Source organism: Muntiacus reevesi, chromosome 2, assembly GCF_963930625.1.
Source record: "Muntiacus reevesi chromosome 2, mMunRee1.1, whole genome shotgun sequence".
NCBI classification, from domain to species: Eukaryota; Metazoa; Chordata; class Mammalia; order Artiodactyla; family Cervidae; genus Muntiacus; species Muntiacus reevesi.
In genome coordinates, this window is record NC_089250.1 from 132,772,772 (window position 1) to 132,796,152 (window position 23,381).

The 23,381-nt window shown below is 38.6% G+C and overlaps 1 protein-coding gene and 1 pseudogene across 3 annotated transcripts in view; both read right to left on the bottom strand.

Annotated features, from left to right (window-relative positions):
- Positions 1-23,381, bottom strand: part of RNLS (renalase, FAD dependent amine oxidase) — a 273,228-nt gene that overhangs the window by 41,303 nt on the left and 208,544 nt on the right. The window lies entirely within an intron of this gene.
- Positions 1,733-8,317, bottom strand: LOC136159025 (tigger transposable element-derived protein 1-like; annotated as a pseudogene).

Consider the following 23,381-nt stretch of genomic DNA (forward strand, 5'->3'; position numbering starts at 1 on the left):
GCATCGAAATGATTGGTACTATGAATGAATCCAATCTAGCAAAAGGCAGAGTCAAGAAATGGACAGACACTAAGTCTTCATGATGTTCATGGATCAATCTGGACACGCCTGAAGCTTTACTCCTGGAATTTTCAGGAACAATACCAGTAAATTCTTCCTCCTCTTTTTCCTAGGGGGGAGGGGTGTTGAGACATCCAAATCAGGTTTTATGTTATTTGTAACCTGTTGCTATTTAGTCATTAAGTTGTGTCCAACTCTTTTGCAACCCCATGGACTGTAGCCCGCCAGGCTCCTCTGTCCATGGGATTATCCTGGCAAGAGTACTGGAGTGGGTTGCCATTTCCTTCTCCAGGGGACCTTTCTGACCCGGGATTAAACCATGTCCCCTGCTTGGCAGGCAGATTCTTTACCAATGAGCCACCTGGGAAGCCCTATTTGTAACCTAAACTCACCTAAACATATAAAGTATCTAGTACGATGCCTGGCATAGGTATGCTTGTTCTGACAAACACATTTCATTTCTTTCTTCTCTTCTCCTCTTGTCTGTCCTTAATCTTACTTGATATCTCCAATAAATAAAAAAAGGTTAGATTTTTTTAAAAAAAGGTTAGATTTTACCAGTTTCTTTAGAAAACTTAATCGATAATTACAAAAAACAAAACCAAAATCCTTCTTCTGTGCCTCAGTTTCTTTATATGTGAAGTAAAGGGGTTAGAAAAGTTTAGTACCTTCAGATTCCTTTCAACTTTAATTTTTCATGACTATAAAATGGAGGCCCAGATATTGGTGACAATTTGAAAAGTAAAGCTCATTCTTTCCCTAACCACTCCATGCTGTCACTAAGGCAGAAATCCCTGACCCTCAAAGAAGAGACTAAAACTAAGAATGCATAGGACCAATGTGATGAAAATACTTTCCTTTATCTGAGCTTTGAGTTTGCCCTAGATTTTAGGGTTTTAATTTCCATCCCACTTTTGAGTTTAAATGCAGCGAACTATTTTATAGTATGGTAAGAAAACATACTACATTGTTTAAGAATTGCTTGGTCTGGATTCAGCTCTGCTACCAACTAGAACAGTTCTTGACATACCACAGATACTCAATTTACACATGGAAACAGATAAATAATTCAAAAATGTCACAGGTCTGTGGAAAACCATGTGCAACTAACAAGAGTTAAATTGTTAACTCTAACCAGGATTGAGAATACTTTGCTTTCTAAAGATATATTAAGTTGGATTCAAGTTCATTCTGAAAATAACATTACTGTTGAGTATGTATATTTCGATATATGTGATCCGAGTGTGAGAATGTTAAGCCTCTTGAGATTCACAATAACTTGAGCTATCTTCATGATGTATGTTGTGAGTATGAATATCATTTGTCATGTGAGTGATGGTAAGAGAACTAGATTTCCAAGGTTCTTTCATCCCCAGGGTTCTCAGTGATGGGCTGGTGGTGGCAGTGGTGGAAGCATGAGATAGATCTCACTAGAGAAGTACCATGAGGCAAACTATACAGACCCAGATCAGTGTTATTGTGGGTTTGCTTCCAGGCTACAATAAAGCAAATATCAAAATAAAGCAAGTCACATGAATTTTTTGTTCTCCCAGTGCATATAAAAATTATATTTCTCATACTGTGGTCTATTAAGTATGCAATAGCATTATGTCTAAAAAATGTACATATCTTAAATTAAAAAAAATACCACATTACTAAAAATTGCTAACCATCATCTAGTCTTCAGCCAGTGTAAACTTTTTCCTGGGGGAGGGTCTTGCCTTGATGTTGATGGCTGCTGAGTGATCAGGGTGGTGGTTGTTGAAGGTTGAGGTGGCTGTGGCAATTTCTTAAAATGAGGCAACAATAAAGTTTGCCACATCAATTGACTCTTCCTTTCATGAGCAATTTCTTTGTAGCATGCAAGACTGTTTGATAGCATTTTACCTACAGTAGGACTTTCAGAATTAGAGTCATTCCTTCCAAACCCTGATGCTGCTTCATCAACTAGGCTTATACTACTACATACTAAGTCGCTTCAGTCATGTCTGACTCTTTGCAACCCCATGGACTGTGAACTGCCTGCTCCTCTGCCCCTGGGATTCTCCAGGCAAGAATACTGGTTGCCAAGCCCTTCTCCAGGGGATCTTCCCGACCCAGGGATTGAACTTGTGTCTCCCATGGATACTGCATCACAAGCAGATTCTTTACCTCTGAGTCACTGGGGAAGCCCTATGTAATATTCTAAATCCTTTGTTGTAATTTCAACAATCTTCACAGCACCTTCACCAAGAGTACATTCTATCTCAGGGACCTACTTTCTTTGCTCATCGCTAAGAAGCAATTTCTCATCTGTTAAAGTTTTATCATGAGATTGCAGCAATTCAGTTTTAATTCTACCACCTCTACTTTTAATTCTAGCTCTTTTGCTATTTCTACCACACCTGCAGCTATTTCCTCCACTGAAATATTGAAACCCACAAAATCATCCACTAAGTTTGGAATCAACTTCTTTCAAATTCCTATTGGTGTTGACACTCTTTCCATGAATTATGTTCTTAATGGCATCTAGAATCACAGATCCTTTCCAGAAGGTTTTCAACTTACTTTGTATGGATCCATTGGAGGAATACTATCTATGGCAGCTGTAGCCTTACAAAATTATTTCTTTAATAATAAAACTTAAAAATCAAAATTACTCCTTGATCTATGGGCTGCAGAATGAATGTTGTGTTAGCAGGCCTGAAAACAACATTGATCTCATTGTGTATCTCCATTAGCCCTCTTGGGTGACTAGATACAAGGTCAATGAATAAAGGAATCTTTTTTTCTGAGCATTAGGTATCAGTGTGAAAGAAACAACAAGGTTTCACTTTCCTTCACAAAGTGCAAGTTGCTCAGGCGTGTCTGACTCTTTGCAACTCCATGGACTATACAGCCCATGGAATTCTTCAGGCCAGAATACTGGAGTGGATAGCCTTTCCCTTTTCTGGGGAATCTTCCCAACCCAGGGATCAAACCCAGGTCTCCCTCATTGCAGGTGGATTCTTTACCAGTTGAGCCACAAAGGTGCATTTAAGATATTCAGTAAACCGTATTGTCAACAGATGTGCTGTCATCCAACCTTTGTTGTTCCACTTATAGAGCACAGGCAGAATAAGTTTAGCATAACTCCTAAGGACCCTAGGATTTTCAGAATAGTAAATGAGCACTGGCTTCATCTTCAGGTCACCAGCTGGATTAGCCCCTAACAAGAGAGTCAGCCTATCCTTTGAAGCTTTAAAATCAGGCATTGACTTCTCCTCTGTAGCTATTAAAGTCCTAGATGGCCTCTTCCTCCAAAAGAAGGCTGTTTCATCTACACTGAAGATCTGCTGTTTAGTGTAGACACTTTCATTCATTATCGCAGCTAGATCTGCTGGATGACTTGCTGTAGCTTCTGTATCAGCACTTGCTGCTTCACCTTGTGCATCTGAGTTATGGAGATAGCTTCTTTCCTTAAACCTCATGAATCACCAACCTCCGCTAACTTCAAACTTTTCTTCAGCAGCTTCCTCACCACTCAACCTCCACAAAACTGAAGAGTAAGGGCCATGATCTGAGTTACACTTCGGCCTATGGGAACATTGTGGCTGTTTTGTACTTCTATCCAGACCACTAAAACTTTCTCCATTATCAGTAACAGCGTTGTTTCATTTTCTTATCATTTTTATTTGCTGAAGTAGCCCTTTAAATCTCCTTCAAGAACTTTTCCTTTGCATTCACAACTTGGCTGACTTTGGCACAAGAGGCCTAGGTGTTGGCTTCTCCTGGCTTTCGGCATTCCTTCCTCCTTAAGCTTAATCAGTTCTAGCTTTTGATTTAAAGTGAGAGATATGTGACTCTTCTTTCACTAATATACTTAGAGGCCACTGTAGGGTTATTAACTGTCCTCATTTCAATATTGCTGTGTCTCAGAGAATAGGGAGGCCTGGACAGAGGGAGAGACAGGGAGGAATGGCCATTGGGTGGAGCAGTCAGAACACAGAGAACATTTACGGATTAAGTTCGCTGTCGTATGGGCACAGTTTATGCTGCCCCTAAACAATTTCAATAGTAACATCAGAGATCACTGATCACAGGCCATCATAACAAAAATAATAATAATTTAAAAGTTTGAAATGCTATGAGAATTACCAAAATGTGACACAGAGAAACAAAGTGAGCAAACGATATTGAAAAACAGCACTGGAGACTGGCTTGACATGGGGTTGTCACAAACCTTCATTTTGTAAAGAATAAAATATCTGCTAAGCACAGTAAAGTGAAATGCAATAGAGCAAGGTATGCCTGTATAAATAAGGAGGAGAGACCGCAGGAGACTGATTTCAAAACAGAGAATCATTTCTATCTTCTTCAGTGGAGCAGATATGGCTTCAGAGCTTATTACTGTCCCTTTAAAAGAAGGTACATTTTTATGTTCCTGTAAGTGTAACTCAAGAATTACTAAAGACCTGACTAGGAATATTGACTAGATGAAAAGACAGTGTCCTACAGAGATATCGATACTTCTATTTCACAAATATTTGCAGAAATAAAATAACAAGGACACAAGAGAATATCAGATTAAATACTGTTGAAAATTTTGTTGATAAGGTATCCTAACTTTTTATCATTGTGCTGTAATATGTTTAAATATTCTCTGTCAAATGTAAGCAGTAGAAGAGCTGTCTTATTCACCTGAACACTTAGAACGATGTCTGGCCCATCACTGAAATGCAATAAATATTCATTGAATGCATGACTGATGAATAACTTATGGAGACTCATAATATGGAGAGCAAAGAACATAAGATATTTCTTTTCTTATGAAGTTCATTTCCTTACAGTCAACTTTTATTATAATATTTCACTTTTAAGAAGAAATGAACATAGAATTCTTTTCAAATGAATTCTGCCCAAATTTACAGATTATATAGAAAAACATTGGTCATAAGATGAAATTATTACAAAATGAGCATCTTCCTCTCCTAAACATTAAAAAGACTTTGTAGAAAACTGTCTGAAGAAGATATCCAAGTAAGATCCTAATGGTTACTACCAAGTGAGACATTAATATAAAAGAGATTAATTACAATTTAAGAAAAGCTTTTTCAAATTGGTAAAACATATCACCTATGATATACTAATACATGTGGTTTATAGTACTTTTGTATAGCCAATTTTGTTTAATATCAGGAAATATATTTGCACTATTTTTTATACTGTCTGGCAGAGATAGTTAATTTACACCAGATGGTTCATGTGCTACCTGAAATTACCAGTCCTCATTGCAGTTAAGCTGGACCATGTAACTAGCTTTGATCAGAGGACATGATGGGAAATGAAGTGCATCCCAACTAGTCCAAGGCTATTAAAAGCTATGGCATGTCTTCCATTTCTTTCTCACCTCTATGTTGACCTTAGGGGCTCATGCTCAAGATAGCACATCTCCATGATGGAGTAGAGAAGCCCAACCTACATGCAGCTTTGTGCAAAAGTCACAATGTGTCAACCACAAATGCCTTTGCAGCACTGACATTCTGAGGTATATCTATGAATTATACATTCCTCATTTCAAGTGTAGAACTTTTTAAACGACATACCTTGGAAATCAATGGACTTAAAGCATCTCTTATTTCAGTTCTGAGCCCAAACTGGTATCTTCTGTTTTCCCCTCTCAGGTTTTGATTATATTTCATTAATTCATTATTCAATTAACACGTATTTGAGAAGTTATATTAAGCACTGTGCCACATGTGGGAGATACACAGAGGAGCAAAATAAGTTCAGTCTCATCATTCATGGACCGTACAATGTGAAGGTAAGACAGACACCAAACAAATGATTACACAAATCAATGTTTAGTTACTGCAAAATAAAATATAAAGTGTTACACTACCACATATAAAATAGATAATCAACAAAGACCTACTGTATAGCACAGGGAACTCTACTCAATATTCTGTAATAACCTATATGAGAAAAGAATCTGAGAAAGAATGGAAACATGTATATGTATAACTGAATCACTTTGCCGTACAGCTGAAACTAACATAACATTGTAAATCAACTGTTCTCCAATATAAAAGACAAATCAAATGAAAAAAATATAAAGTGTTAAGTGTCTGTGCTAAGTTGCTAAGTTGTGACTGACTCTTTGCAACCCCATGGATTGTAGCCCACTGGGCTCCTCTGTCCGTGGGATTTTCCAGACAAGCATTCTGGAGTGAGTTCCCATTTCTTCCTCCTGGGGATCTTCCCAACCCAGGGATCAAACCTTCATCTCCTTCACTGGCAGGCAGATTCTTTACCACTGAGCCACCGGGGAAGCCCCATAAAGTGTTACAAAAAGAGTATAGTAGTTCCGTGATTTTGGTTGATAGATCTTTTTCAAATATATTTTATCTTCTGATTCTCTTGATATTATTATGAGGAAGGAATTCATAACTCCATTTTACAGATGACGAAGCTGTTTTGAGAGAATGTAAATGAACTGACTGGGGAAAAGCCAGTGGTAGAACACTGACTCTAGATTGAGTACTTTTTGGTGACAACTAAAAGTACTCAATGTTTTTTGTATGTCATTCTACAAATATTTAAAGATCCAGGAAGTTATAGAAGACTTAAATACACTCTCCTATAAAATTATAAGGCTTCCCAGGTGGATCAGTGGTTAAAAAAAAAAAAAAAATCCCCCTGCCAAGCAGGAGATGCAGGTTTGATCCCTGGGTTGGGCAGATCCCCTGGGGAAGGAGATGGCAACCCACTCCAGCGAGGTCACAAGGAGTCGGACACGACTGAGCGACTAAGTAGAGCATAGCACATAATCAGAAATACCTAACCAAATTAGGGATCAGGAATGAGCTTCGTGAAAGTGACATTTAAACTAAGACCTTGTCGGCAGAGAGAACAAAATGGACAGTGGTTTTCAGTGGGAAAAACCATGGCAGGGACAAACAAAATGAGTGACTGGAGAGCTAAGTAAGATACGGAGGGAGGAGCCAGTGAAATCAGCATGTGCTAGATCAGGGGCTGGCAAACTAATCTGGCTTCCACGTGTGTTAGTAAATAAAATTTTACTGGAACATAGTCATCTTCGTTTCTTTATTTAATGTCTATGTCTTATGTGAGTGTTGCTTAGTCGTGTCCAACTCTTTGTGATCCCATGGACTGTACCCTGCCAGGCTTCTCTGTCCATGGGATTTCCCAGGCAAGAATACTGGAGTGGGTTGCTATTTCCTTCTCCAGGGGATTTTCCTGACCCAGGGATCGAATCTGGGTCTCCTGCATTGCAGGCAGATTCGTTACCGTCTGAGCTACCACGGAAGCTCCGTGTGACACAGTAGAGTTAAGTAATTGCAGCAAGAGACCGTGTGGCTCACAGAGTCCAAAGTACGCACTATCTGCCCTTTATAGAAGGTTTGTGACCCCTGAACGAGATCATTCAGGACCTTGTAGGCCATGTTTAGGATCTGAGGTTTAATCCAATGTGCAGAGGGAAAGCAGTAGCGCATTCTGCGTAGGAAAGTGAAGGGCAAAATCGGATGTGTTTGAAGAAGATCATTCTGGCTATGTGACGAATGAACTGGAAGGGAGCAGTATGGAGACACCAGTTAAAACAAGACGGAAAAAACAACAAAACAAAACAAGATGGTGCGTGGCTTGTTACTGCAGTGGTGAACAGAAGTGAGTTCAATGAAAGAGAATTAAAAAGCAAGAATAATTCCTGATTTGAGGCTAAAGGGGCTAAGACATTGATTGGTGGCTCCATTTGCAGAAACAGAGAAGATTAAAGGATGAACAAGTTCTGAATTTCGAAGGCAGGCAATCAAGAGCCAGTGCTTCACATGCTAAGTTTGATTATAACATATACAGATTTTTTTTTAAAGGGGTAAAGTAACTCTTGTCAATCATGTTCTGAATTCTACTTGCTTTCCAGGGCTGGAATAATCTTTCCTCTGTGATCCTTGCATCGGTTCCTTTAAAAATTCCATAGATTCTGCCCATTTATAAAGCAAATGGGGCCACATTGAGTGGACTGCATACATTTCAGAATCTGTTTGGGAGAAGTTTTTTACTTTGGTTAAGACCTCCCAAGTTTTATGAAAACATCTATTTATCCTTAGTCACAAGGAGATTTTCAGCCTGTTGCAACTTTTATTGGCACTGCCAAAAGGAAAAAAAATGGAAGCATTTCAATAGCCCTTTAATTGGACCTACCGAGGTCCCCAGAGCAGGCGATTTGTCCTAACGCGCACTTGGTGTTCCAGGCCTTGCTGGGGTTTTTCTGCAGCATGTAAGAAAATCCTGATTTTCTATGATGACAGACAATGAAAATGTCCCACTTTCCCAATACTCCCCAGCAATAAGCAGTCATCCCTTATTATACATTGTTATTCTGGCCTACTCAGCATCATGCCCTATATGAAATTTTGTGTGTTAAGTGGTATTATGATTGGACTCTTTTCCTGGAGTTGGGCAAGGTTTTTCCTTTGCGCCAGCATGCTGGTCTGCTCTAAGGATACCACTTTATCACCATAGTTAGCTGCATAATTCAGTTCAGCTTTAGATTCCCAACTGTTCAAAAGGATACCATGAACAGATGAAATAAGTATCTAGACTGGAGGGTTTGACCTAATATTTGCTCTAGTTCATTTGGCACATTAAAGAGAAGGTTTTGCCTTGACATTATAAAATGCTGAATTTGAACAACTGAGACAAATCAGATGAAGTTTTTATTTATGATTGTGTCAAAATATTTCTGGTCCTTTCCACAGAAGAAATTTACTGGTTTACTGTGGACATTCTTGTCTCCTTTACTAATAAGACCAGCAAAATTATTCTTCTTCTTATATCTTGACCAAAAAAAAATTGAATCTGAATATTTTACCCAAAATTCTTAAATCAAATAGACTACAGTCTTTATGATATTGTTAGCTACTCCTGAGAAACCAATATTAGGAATATAGATAGTGGAAAAGGGGACAAACAGGCATGCTATTTGTAATAAAAAAGAGTGGATTAGGTTCAATTGAGCTCAAGGTTCTAAAATGCCTTTCTTGAATCTATTAAATAATGTAAGGATATAGAATATCAACAAAAAGAATTCACTAGGTATGTATATAATAGAAATCTATTTCAGTGAGGAAAACTCTATTTTTAAATTCAAGGATGCTTCATTCTTACAAACATGAATTTGGAATATTTTATACTGAAGAATTCCCTTAGTCCCACAGATCAGTTATAAATATTAATGGAATTTCAACAGATTCTTTTCAGATTCTGATGTTTAATATTCATTCATCTTATGCAGGGAATTCAAAGTCCTATACAGTACATGTAGATTCTTCTCATTATCTAAATGAGCACATATATAAAGTCTGTAGGGGTGATGATTATTAAAAATAGCAAGGCCCACATATGATTTTAAAGGGCATATCAAAGCCTTCTCAGCTCACTTAATTACAGGAAAGTCACTGTTAATAAACCAAAGGATTCTTTAGGCTAAACTGACTCAGTAATGTCACATCTGGGCAAAACGATGGACTGGTGATTCTGGACACAGTTAAAAATACTAACTGAAGTATTTATGAAACACAATGAAGCGATATCCTGTGGTGAGATTCTGCAGTCAGACTTGGAAAATTGCTCTTGAATTAGTCTTAGGCCTTTGATTTGCTGATGACTGACTTTACAGTATCTAACTCTTCTCTGATATGCTGGAGTATAAATTTGGGGGGAATGATTCAAAAAGTGATTGGAGATTCCATAAAAAGAAAGAATCATATTTAACTTAATGTTCTCTGAGTTTCATACCTTATTTGACAAATGAGATATTGTTTAACTACTCTAATGTGTAACTGTTATGATTTTTAACAGAAGACAATATAACTAAACTTGCACTATTGGCATTTTCCTTCCCTTTTCTCTTTCTTAAAAAAAAAAGAAGTTTGTATAGTCGATAGACTGAAATCATAAAATAATTATGTGAGAACAACTATAAAGACAGCATTTACTGTGTGTCTCCAGGAAGCAAGGCCTGGGACTAGGAGTTTCGGATATACTTCTTGTTGCTGCTCAGCTGCTAAGTTATGTCTGACTCTTTGTGACCCCACGGACTGCAACACGCCAGGCTTCCCTGTTCTTCACTCTCTCCAGGAGATTGCCCGAATTCATGTCCATTGAATCAGCAATGTTATCTAACCATCTCATCCTCTGCCGCCCACTTCTCCTGCCCTCAATCTTTCAGCATCAGGGTCTTTTCCAGTGAGTTGGCTCTTTGCATCAGGTGGCCTACATGTTGGAGCTTCAGCTTCAGCGTCAGTCCTTCCAATGAATATTCAGGGTTTATTTCTTTTAGGATTCACTGGTTTCAATCTAGGAGATACTACTAACTGTACAGTACAAATAAGTGAAGCTCAGAGAGACTGAGAAACTTACTCATGGTCACAGAGCTATTAGGCTGAATCACATGAAAATGCTTGCTGTTATTTGACCATTTTAAATTACAAAGGCAGCAATATAATATAGTTCAACCTAATCCTAAGTATAGAGTTATAATTTGAAACTAGGTCTGTGTGATTGCAAAGTCCATGTAACCAAACCATGCTGGATAATAATACTGGCTATTTTTGACCATCCATGATAATAAAAACCAAATCATGAATTATACAATAAGGAATTCACCATTCACCAAGTTTGGATTAATATAAACTCATTTGTGGCAAAATTCCTATGCATGATATCATTTTAATGCCACTGTGATATAAAAAAGAGATAACTGCTAAACCATGGATGAGAAATGGCACATTCGCAGAGCTTATCACATATTTTCTAAGTTAAATATCTCAGCTGGAGCACAGTTGTTTTTTAACCACTTAAAAAAAAATCTTTCACGAAAAGAACAGTGGATGCTTTGAAGTGTAACCTTGGAAATCAAGGTCTGTGTTACAGGGCATCACTCAAAGCAGATGCATATTCCCCAGAGACCAGGGTAAAACTGTTACCAAGAATACTTGAACTTCTTTGGGAAGAGAACTTGACAAAATTTCCATGTCTTATTGGCAATACCTCTAATACTATGTAGTCAAACATTCCTGATGTTATAGGCATGGGACAGAGTCTTCATAAGAGGTTTCTGATCATTCTAATTACCAAGAGTTCACATAGGTTTTTCTAAGGCTTCCAGATTTGGCAACTAGAGAGCTCATTCATTTTATACGATTTAAAGGGCAGTGGTCACAGATACCCTGGCTGTCTTAGGGATGAACAATTTGCTGACTAGTCACTGCTTTGCCTTGCCTACTAACTGGGTGACCAGTGCTGAAGCATTCATTCTCAGTGTTTATTTTGGGACAAGGGAAGGGCATCTTGGAGCTGCATTAAGGACGACTGGCTCAGCAAATATTTCCTGAGCACCAAATACACATTCCTGCTAGGCTGCGATGTTAGCGTCTATCTCTTGTTTTCAATCTTGATGAAGATAAGAGGGATCAGTTGACAGATAGTGTGTGGGATAGACAGTGGCATGTATTCTCACTAAAGAATAGAGCTTCTAATCTAGAGAAAGCAGCAGGCTCTGCAAACAGGGCATATCAATTCTTTAGCCCATGAGACATTTAGATTGATCTGAGAAAGAATTCTTGACAGTGAGAAAAATGGTGAAATCTTTTCTGAAATAGCTCTAGGCAAAGGAAAGTTTCCATCTCTTTGGGACAGTGCTGCAGTCCCAGCTAAAAATGGACCAGAAGGAAGACTTGTCAAGCTCTCATCCAGCTCAACAAGTCTTTATTGTCTCCCAGGACCTGAGGCTCACAAGCTGTCTGAGAGTTACACAGTTTTACAAGACTATTCTCAACTTGCAAAGGTTTTGAGATGCCTCCAGAATGATGAAAACCAGGCTCTTGTCTGGGAAGCAGAGCAGAGCACATCATTTTGAGCTCTGGCTTACAACCCAGGGTGTTGACAGGCTTCACTTCAGGCTGCAGTCAAGACTTAACTTCAAGAGACTTCGAAACTGTTCAATCCCACAGAGAAAGCCTTTTCCCACTTTCCAGCTCTCTCAACAGACTGACTTTCTGATCATTCTAATTCTGGTAATTAGAATGATCAGAAACCTCTTATGAAGACTCTGTCCCATGCCTATAACACCAGGTATCATGGAAACAGTAAGTTGAGCTTGCTTTATTTGAGGTCCAGGGGATGAGGAATTCTGTCTGGATTCAAAATAAGGTTCTCAAATAGATGGGAGGTTTTCCATACATACAGCAGACTCCAGTTTTCTGCACAGGAACTAACCTGAAGAAACCATCAAGTTCCTAACTCTTTTCATGTGAAAGCTTCCAAAATGTGCCTGGACTATGTTGATTTATAAAACAACTCTCCAGCAAAAAGCACACATCAATTAAAGCAATTGTTCAATCCAGAACTATGTTGGGGTGGTAGAAACTCATGGCGGGGGGTCCACAAAATAAGTTAGATAGCAAACGAGTTACAGACCTACATTGCCACCCCTCAGGTCAAACCAGAGCCTCACACTGTCTAGTTTTCTCTTTCTTTTTTCTCTTTGCTCTTTGCCCTTCTCCTAGTCAAAGAATATCAGGAATTTTCCCCTCAATTAGGCAAAACAATTTAGCTCTCCTTGCTTCCACTCCCAAACTGGAATTTAATCTCTCCCTAGGTACTTGGCAGACAGAAGAGCCATCACTTAAAAAGATCATAATTATAAATAGCAAAAATTAGATGGCATTACATTGAATGTAGCAGTGCCTTCCTTAGATGATAGCTACCTACCAAGTCACCTGACCATTGTTAGTGAAGGGGTCAGATGGACTGGCGATTCCCACCTGTGCACCTCCGCTGATTTTTCCCTTGTTGATGCACACTGGCCTTCCTCACCTCCTTACAAAGCCAAAAGAGGGTTTCCCTTTGCTGTTTCTTAATTAGCTGCAGTGATACTAGCCTCTCAGTTTTCTGTTGCTCTCATATATAACCTGTAAATTTCAGATCCATACACTTATTCATCATATACAGTCATCTGATTCTCATTCCCGTCTTCTCTCCCTCATTGCAGATCCAAACTACACTCAGTCACCAAAACACCTGAGTCTCGTGTTCTGGACCAACTCTTAGCCAACCTGAAGGTCTTTTGTCAATCTCAGCCTGAAAGCCACAAGTTTAGGCCAATACCACAAGTGAAAACACTGCTCTCAGAGGGCAGGCAGAACACAAAGCTGGAATGTTGGCCCAGAAAGGGACCTACACATATAAAGTTGAAGATTCTCTTCTGAGTGTGGATGCTCTACACATCTGCAATTTGTTCACAGAAATACCAGGCAACTGTAGACTCCAGACTTTATTTACACTTCTGTTCACTGCTTCTTGGACATTTCATGACTTACTGTTTGCATTAACTGAACTTTTTAGCAGCTCCAGGAGAAAGTTAAATAATAGGCCATGCTAAAGTTTCTAATTTTTTTATGAATTGAAATGCTCCATAGTCTCCATCTTTCATTTCCTCATCTAAAGAAAGAAGATTGTTAGGCTTGTGTTGACAAAAGATCTTAGGTCTTAAGCATCCTTAAAAATGATCATAATATTTTCATGAGGCAACGTGATTCTCCCCAGTTTTGATCACACCTGTGAGCTGATGCTCTCTGTACCAGAAGAGAGCTGTACTGTATATATCAGTGCAACCATTTATATTTATGAGCACTCTTAGTTGACTTCAAGTCACTAGTCCAACAAAGCCTTAATGTATCGATTTCTTTCAAAATTTCTCATTTGAGAAATGTTATGTTTCATGAGGGCAGAGTCTATGGCATCCTCATTTCCTAGCACAGTGCCCAGCAAACAGAGGCATCCAGTACATATTTGTAAATACTTCTTCGACTGAATAGACTGAGAATGGAGAAGACATAAATAAAATACTTGTGAATTCAATTTTTCTGAAAGAAATGCCCATAAAAATTTTTTTCCCCAGTAATATACTCCTTAGGATATTTTTAAGGTTTAATTTTGTTGTTATATATTTATATATAACATTTTCCACTTTCACACACACAAAATTTTTTTCCCAGTAATATACTCCTTAGGATATTTTTAAGGTTTAATTTTGTTGTTATATATTTACATATAACGTTTTTCACTTTCCACATTTTCCACTTTCTCTCTGTCTCTGGCACTGATTTTCATATGAGTTCACTTGCTTGGCAAGTGGGAAGACAAGTGTTATCATGAAGGTAAATCTTTTCCATTGAGGACAACCTGATTGGGAAATCCGAGGTTGAAAGGGATCTTTTTGTTTTTACTTTGTGTGCAAATGTTCTCCTTACAAAATGAACTGAGTTATTTCATTTTCTAAAAAAAACCCATTTTTGATTTTCAAAGTGGCAAATGTTATGTGAAATAAGATTCATCTATTTTATAATTTGTACCAGTTACCTTAAATGACAGCATATGAGTGCTCATTTGTATGTATATATATGTATATTATATAAGTACATTCATATATCACACACATATATGTATACATACATATATATTTTTTTCTTCCTGAGAGAACATCTCAAGATTTGATATTACAATCATGTGATACTCTGTGGCATTGTAATAGTGAGATGGATGTTTGTAATTAGTCCTTGACTGCTGTTTATTAAACTGCCTTAACTGATTTATATGGACAGCATCAGTTACATAACTGAATTACAAATGACTATGTCTATGATACAAAAGACACAATATTATGAATTTTGTAATTGATTACTGCTTGCTATTTTAAGATGATGACTACTATTTTATCTGCAAGCTTGGTTTCTGGAGTTGATATTTTAAAACAAAAGTCTGAACTGGAAATCTGATAGTTTTCCATCATCACAGTTCTGTTCTTTTCCTCCCTGCCATGTTTTCTTTCCCTTTCCCTTTTTTGTTCTACTTATAAAGTGTTACCTATCTAGACTGCATTTTCTGCAAGTTTAAGAACAAATAACTCCATAGTGTTTTAAATGCAAAAGCAGACATTTCACATTGTCAACTGCATGGCTATTGCTTAGTTAGAATAATCATGAACTCTCCTCTTACGTGAACACAGTAAACTAGCAAAAGTTTAAGTCACTCAGTATGTCTGACTCTTTGTGACCCTATGAACTACAGCCCTCCAGGCTCCTCTGTTCACGGAATTCTCCAGGCAAGAAAGCTGGAGTGGGTAGCCATTCCCTTCTCCAGGAGATCTTCCTGGCCCAGGGATCAAACCCAGGTCTCATGCATTGCAGGCAGATTCTTCACTGTCTGAGCCATCAGGGAAGCCCAAGTGAACATAAGGTGACTGGATTTATGACCCCAAGCCCACCTCAGTGATTTACAGAACACAGTATTATGTTCTTGTCTTTTACAGAGTTTATATAACAAACAGCTATATGGAATAATCTTTCTGTATCTTTTGTAAAAGAGCCTTTAAATGCATTATATTACTGTTTGTTACTCAAAGATCCTAACAATACAACCCTTACATGTACAAATTCCATGTGATGAAAAAGTTTGTTCACTTGTTTTCTTTTTGGATGAGTTGGATTGTTTCCTTTAATGAGATACTGAATGCCATGTAATTATGGTCATTGGACATCACATTTCTAGAGTTGCAAACTATTAATTTCTTCGTGGTCATTAACATTCTTCTAGACAGTGAACAGGGAAGGATGCTAAAATTCTGACTAATTATTTGAGGGTGAGTCATATATTTTATTTATTTAAGCCACCCCAATTCTTATCTGTCCTGGTAACATAGGGCTGCATTCACTTAACTTAGGCTTTTATATTTATTCCCTTTGCTTTGGAGAATATAATATCTAAATTAAAGATTGGAATTATTGATTATAATATTAGGTACATAGGAATGGACATTATTTGCTAAATGCTATATGAAGCTCTTCATATTTTTGAGCCATCTTCAACCATTTAGGGTTGGTATTATTTTCCTCATTCTATTGATAACTGAGCAGACAGTTTAAGTAATTTATCCAAGGTCATACAGCTAGTAAGTGGTAGAACTGGGTTCACTATAGGAAGTTTGACTCCTGGCCAACTTGACTCCAAATATAAGATGCTGGGAAGGACTCAGAGATCTTCTTAGGGGTATAAAGCCATATATATAGTTTTGAGTTATATATAGCTTAGGAGCTCTGTCCCAAAGACCCTAAATCCCTTGGAATTTCCTGGCTGACAGAAGTGTCTTTGTTCTAATGAAGCAAATCTTGGTGGGCTCCTGGTTGGCTTCAGGATGGGGGCTGGTCACCAGAAAGACCAAGCCATGATTATAAGCCAAGAACTTTCAGCCCCACTCCTTATCCTCCAGGAAGGGAGAGGGGCTATATTTGAGTTCTTGATTGATCATGCCTACATGTTGAAGCCTCCATAAAACTCTCAGTAGTATGTGGTTCAGAGGGCTTCTGGTGAACACATCCTTCCTAGAGGTGTACATCCCAACTCCTCAGGGAGAGACGGTCCTGTCCATAGGACCCTCTGGACCTCCCTTGCGTACCTCTTTATCTGGTGTGTGCTACATTATATCCTTCGTGTTTGTGTGTATGTGTGTGTATGTGCTCAGTCACTTCAGTCATGTCCAAATCTTTGTGACTGTATGGACTGTAGCCTGCCAGGCTCATCTGTTGATGGGATTCTCCAGGAAAGAACACTGGAGTGGGTTGCCATACCCTCCTCTAGGGGAATCTTCCCGACCCAGGGATTGAACCCATGTCTCTTATGTCTCCTGCATTGGCAGTTGGGTTCTTTACCACTAGCGCCACCTGGCAAGCCCATCTTATCCTTTATTACACCACAAACTGGTAAGTATAAGTAAGTATTTCCCCAAGGTCTGTGACCCCTACTAGAAACTTATCAAATGCAAGGAGGGGCCATGGGAACACTGGTCGACAGCTTGAAATGTGCGATCTGAAGTGGTATCTGAAGCGGAGGCAGCCTTGTGGGATTGAACCCTTTGCCTGTGGGCTCTGCTGCTAACTCCTTAAAGACAGTGTCAGAACTGAACTGACTTGTAGGGCACCAAATAGGTGTCGCAGAATTGCTTGATGTGTGGAAAACCCACACAACTGGTGTCAGAAGTGTTGTGAGTGTGATAGTAGAATGAGAGTAAAGGAGAAACACACAGGAGTGTGTTTTCTACACAGGATGTAAATGTCTGTCACTGATCCCACTGCCCCCTTTACCCTCTGCATGACACATATGGCCAGTTGTTGGTAGTCATTTTCTACCAAGTCGAGAGCCAACCTTGGAATTGCTCTTAGTTTCTGCCCCAGGTAATGACTGTCTGTTGAATGACTGGCACTTGTGTTGAAATCTATTTATCATCTATGTAGGTCTAATGAACCTCTTTCACAGAAGGATTTATGTTAAGTGCTGCAGCAGAAACTTGCTAGATGTTCATCAACCTGCTTTTTTACTCTTCCTACATACATGGGTAGACTACAATTCCCCCTTCCAAAGACGTGTGGCCATGTAACTGTTCTAACCAATAGAATGTAAGCCCTCCTGATGTGCACTAAAAGCAGTCTATATGTTCTCCTCTGATCTTTTTCTTAACCACTGATTTGATTTCTATGAGCACAGTGACTCTGTAAGCCACCTGATGAAGCTGGCAGCGTCAAAAGATGGAAGGAGTCTGGGTCTCTGAATAACCTCTCTGATGAAAGCTACCCATTAATCATAAACATCTGTGTGGGTCTTATGAGAATAAGAATCAAGCTTCTGTTATGCTCAGACGACTCAACTTTTTGTGTTTGTCACAAAAACTAATGCTACAAAACAAAGGTCATACAAGATAATATCATTATCATGTTTCAGAGCCAGAATTTGAATCTGAGTCTTTCAAATTCTTCCCACAATGATAATCTTATTGATAATTTAAAAAATTATTCACGTTAATGATAATTGTTTGTTGTTAAGTTGTTAAGTCATATCCAACTCTTTTGTGACCTCATGGACTGTAGCCTGCCAGACTCCTCTGACTGTGGGATTCTTCAGGAAAGAATACTGCAGTGGGTTGTCATTTCTGTCTGCAGATCTTCCCAACGGATTGAACCTGAGTTGCCTGCATTGGTAGGCAGGTTTGTGTTTTCTTTTTTTTTTTTTTTTTTTTTTTTTACTACTGGGCCATCAGGGAAGCCATTTATGATAATTAATATTACTTTATTTCAGATTGTATTTCAACATAAATTGTCTCCAGTTACAATCCCACCAAGGTTTATCTGCAACAAGTCTTCTTCTACCTCTAAAAGACTCAGTATCTTCCCACTGATGACTTTAGGACTAGACTTACACATCCTCTCATCTGGCCTACAATTCCTGCCCAGGTATGAATTAAAAATGGTTACATCAAGTCAGATGACTTCAAGATACCTGACCATGGAATATTTTATTTAGGCACCAAACCTGCTAATATCCCACAGAAATTGTTCCCCAGCACACACTTGGGAAAAGTCCGACTTGATGTCAACATTTGTGCTTTGTAAGATGAGAAGGTGTCTTTTCTATAGGAATTTTCTATAGGAATCTTTTAATAGGATAATAGGTACTGAGATTCTCTAAAACAGGGGTAAAATCAGTAGCATTTTGCACACTTGATGACAGAGCCCCCTCCTAAAGAGCATATCAAGGAACTGATGTCCCATTGAACATATTTTGGAAAGCACAATCCTAAGTATATTGAATAATACTCATAATCATTGGTATGGGTCTAATACTTGGAATTATACTTTTCCCAAGAAGACTTTTGTTTCTGGTTCGTGTACTATCTATTTCTGACACTTGACAAATGATTATTCCTTGACCTTTGTCTGGTTTGGGCTACTAACCCTTTACCCTCTGGTTCTCTTCAAAACTTGACAGCAGACTTCATTTTGTGAACTCAACTCTGCCACACTTTGTCTATTTTGTTGCTTCCCTACCTGAGAGAATACAAATGTTCTCCTTCTTTTGTTAAGTACGTGTATTTATAGTATGAATTTTTGGTTCAATCAAACAACCCCAAATAAAGGCTGGAGTTGGATAGTGTTAGTAACATAAAGAGACAATTCTTACCGGTTTACTTAAATACCAGCATAAATAAAACTTAGTGGAGTTACTTATATGGACATTTGTATTATGTGAATTCAAATAGATATACTTAGCACTCTGGCCCCAGAGAGTGAGAAAAAATTGTTTAAATGTATTTATTTATTTTTGGCTATGTTGGGTCTTCACTGCTACAGGGGCTTTTCTCTAGTTGCGATGAGTGGGGCCTGCCCTCTAGTTGTAGTGCATGGGCTTCTCATTTTGGTGGCCTCTCTTGTTGCAAAGCACAGGCTCTAAGCAGGTGAGCTTTAGGAGTTGCGGCTTGCAGGCTCTAAAGCACAGGCTCAGTAGTTGTGGCCATGGACTTAGTTGCATGTGGGATCCACCTGGACCAAGGATCAAACCCTTGTCTTCTGCTAACAGGGGCCCTCCTATAATTTAAAATTTGCATAATCCAAAATTAATTTTTCATAAAACTGGCAAAGGAAGGAAGGTATTTCTTTGCTGTCTGAAGTGGCATCACCATGGTGCACCATGCAGCAAAAACATGGTTCCCAAATACCTGACCCTCAAGCATTAAAACTGTGTGATTGTTTATATATATAAAAAAAAGTGTGTTTTTTATTTTTTGGTATTTCTATGGTTTTAAAGGGCTTCCCAGATGGCACTGGTGGTGAAGAATCTGCCTGCCAATGCAGGAGATGCCAGAAACTTGGGTTTGATTCCTGGGTCAGGAAGATCTCCTGGAGGAGGAAATGGCAACCCTCTCTAGTATTCTTGCCTGGAAAGTTCCATGGACAGAGGAGCCTGGAGGGCTACAGTCCATGGCATTGCAAAGAGTTGAACATGACTGAGAATGCATGTGTGTACACATACATGATTTCAAAAGCTGCCCATTTTGTGAGAATTTATTAATATTCTTATGTTGTACTCTTTCAAGTTTGCATAACTCTGATTTTATAAACTGGCTACTGCATTGTAGTGGTACTTTCACTTACCATCCTACTCCATTTGCACAGAGATTTACTCTGTTAGGCCATATGACTGCTATTTCTTTCTTTCCTGTGCACCTTTCATAGTAGAAAATATCGTTCTGGCCTACAAATGCAAACTCACAATTTCATCTGGCCTCACCCAAATAAACTGAAATCTACTGAATGCTAGCAAAATGGCTATACTGAATTTACTGAACGTTAAGTCACTCTTCAAAATATCATGTAGTTTTAAGGTATTTTCAAAATAATTTTGAATATACATGACTCTTATCTTGATGTGTCAACTTTACAACCTTATCTCCCACATGAGACATGAATCTACTTGAAGAGAATGGAAATTATTTGTTGCCAACCCAGCATCACTATTTTCTTCTTTCTTCCCCACAAACTCATATTTTATTCAGGTATCTACTCTTATGTGGGGGGTTTCCCAGGTGGCTCAACAGTAAAGAATCTGCCTGTCAATTCAGGAGACTCAGGACACGTGGGTTCAATCCCCTGGAGGATGATCCCCTGGAGGATGGAGAAGTAAAGGGAAACCCACTACAGTATTCTTGCCTCCAAGATCCCCTGGAGGATGAAAAGTAAAGGGAAACCCATACAGTATTCTTGCCTGGAAAATCCCATGGATAGAGGAGACTGGTGGGCTAGAGTCCATGGGGTTGTGAAGAGCTGGACATGACTGAGGGACTAAACACACGTGCATGCACTCATATGACTAAAGGGAAGATGATCCTAATACCAGTTCCAGGAGTATATGTTGATTTATCTGTAGGATTGTAATGGTAGTCCCACCCCCACTTGGCAGTGATTGGTTTCAGACTTGTGAGTAACCTACGATGGTCTATAACACAATTATGACCTATAATACAAGATAGTCAGTTGAGAGGTTTCTGGAAGGATTTCCTTGATCTCATAAAAGGACAGAGACAGTAACAGTCCTTATTCCTCCCAAGCATGTTGCTGGGTCTGGATGTGACTCCAACAATTATTGCCATCTTGCTACCACTCCTCTGAGGATATCAACATTAAGAATGGAAGAGAGCATTTCTCTGATAATGAATAATGTTGAACATCCTTTCATGTGTTTGTTAGCCATCTGTATGTCTTCTTTGGAGAAATGTTTGTTTGCTTCTTTGGCCTATTTTTTGATTGGGTCATTTATTTTTCTGGCATTGAGCTGCAGGAGTTGCTTGTATATTTTTGAGATTAATTCTTTGTCAGCTGCTTCGTTTGCTATTATTTTTTCCCATTCTGAAGGCTGTCTTTTCACTTTGCTTATAGTTTCCTTGGTTGTGCAAAAGCTTTTAAGTTTAATTAGGTCCCATTTGCTTATTTTTGCTTTTATTTCCATTACTCTGGGAGGTGGGTCAAAGAGGATCCTGCTGTGATTTATGTCAGAGAGTGTTTTGCCTATGTTTTCCTCTAGGAGTTTTATAGTTTCTGGACTTACATTTAGATCTTTAATCCATTTTGAATTTATTTTTGTGTATGGTGTTAGAAAGTGTTCTAGTTTCATTTTTTTACAAGTGGTTGACCAGTTTTCCCAGCACCATTTGTTAAAGAGATTGTCTTTTCTCCATTGTATATTCTTGCCTCCTTTGTCAAAGATAAGGTGTCCATAGGTGTGTAGATTTATCTTTGGGCTTTCTATTTGGTTCCATTGATCTATATTTCTGTCTTTGTGCCAGTACCATACTGTCTTGATGACTGTGGCTTTGTAGTATAGCCTGAAGTCAGGCAGGTTGATTCCTCCAGTTCCATTCTTCTTTCTCAAGACTGCTTTGGTTATTCGAGGTTTGAGATTCCATCTCACGCTGGTCAGAATGGCTGCTATTCAAAAATCTACAAACAATAAATGCTAGAGAGGGTGTGGAGAAAAGTGAACCTTCTTATACTGTTGGTGGAAATGCAAACTAGTATAGCCACTATGGAGAACAGTGTGGAGATTCCTTTAAAAACTGGAAATAGAACTGCCATATGACCCAGCAATCCCACTGCTAGGCATACACACCGAGGAAACCAGAATTGAAAGAGACACGTGTACCCCAATGTTCCTCACAGCACTGTTTATAATAGCCAGGGCATGGAAGCAACCTGGATGTCCATTAGCAGATGAATGGATAAGGAAGCTGTGGTACATATACACCATGGAATATTACTCAGTGATTAAAAACAATACATTTGAATCAGTTCTAATGAGGGATAAAACTGGAGCCTATTATACAGAGTGAAGTAAGCCAGAAAGAAAAATACCAATACAGTATACTAATGCATACATATGGAATTTAGAAAGATGGTAACAATAACCCTATATGCAAAAGAGAAAAAGAGACACAGAAATGTATCGAACAGTCTTTTGGACTCTGTGGGTGAAGGTGAGTGTGAGATGATCTGAGAGAATAGTATTGAAACATGTATATTATCACATGTGAAACAGATTGCCATATCCAGGTTTGATGCATGAGACAGGGTGCTCAGGGCTGGTGCACTGGGATGACCCAGAGGGATGGGATGGGGAGGGAGGTGGGGGGGGATTCAGGATGGGGAACATATGTACACCCATGGAGGATTCATGTCAATGTATGGTAAAAACCAGTACAATACTGTATAGTAATTAGACTCTAATTAAATAAATTAAAAAAAAGAAAAAACTCTTAAAAAAGAAGAATAGAAGAGAGAAGAGATGAATAAATCCTAGGTCCTTGAAGATACTGCTCTTTTATTGACTCAATCAGTCATGAAGTCTTCCTAGCTTCTTCCTTCTAATGTATTAGATTGGGCTACCATAGACTGGATGGCTTAAACAACAGATGTTTACTTCTTTCAGTTCCTGGCGAAGGGAAGTCCAGGCTCAAGGTGCCGGTTGATTTGGTTTCTGGTGAGGACTCTCTTTCTGGCTCACAGACAGAAGGTTTGACATATAACATGAGAAGATCAAGGGCTATTTTCCTTTTCTCAGAACAAAGCAGTTGTCGAGTTAAAAATGGTTAGTCCATTGCTGTTACAGGGCATTTCATGAACTGCTGATTGTATGTATATGTGATATCATGTTAATGTAAACAGGCCAGTCCTTAGGGAGTTTTAAGTTATAAAAGAAACATTTTTCTAAGATCATGTGTTCTGATATAAAAACCATACTCCAGCCCAGTTCTGTCATTATAAAGTTCTGGCAAGCCAAGAGACGTTAGTTGGTGATTTTATCAGGCAAAACTTTTAACTAAAGCTTGATGAAACCATCACTGCACCATAAAACACCATAGCAAATTGCAGTGACGATTCTTTTTAAGAATTTAGTCATTT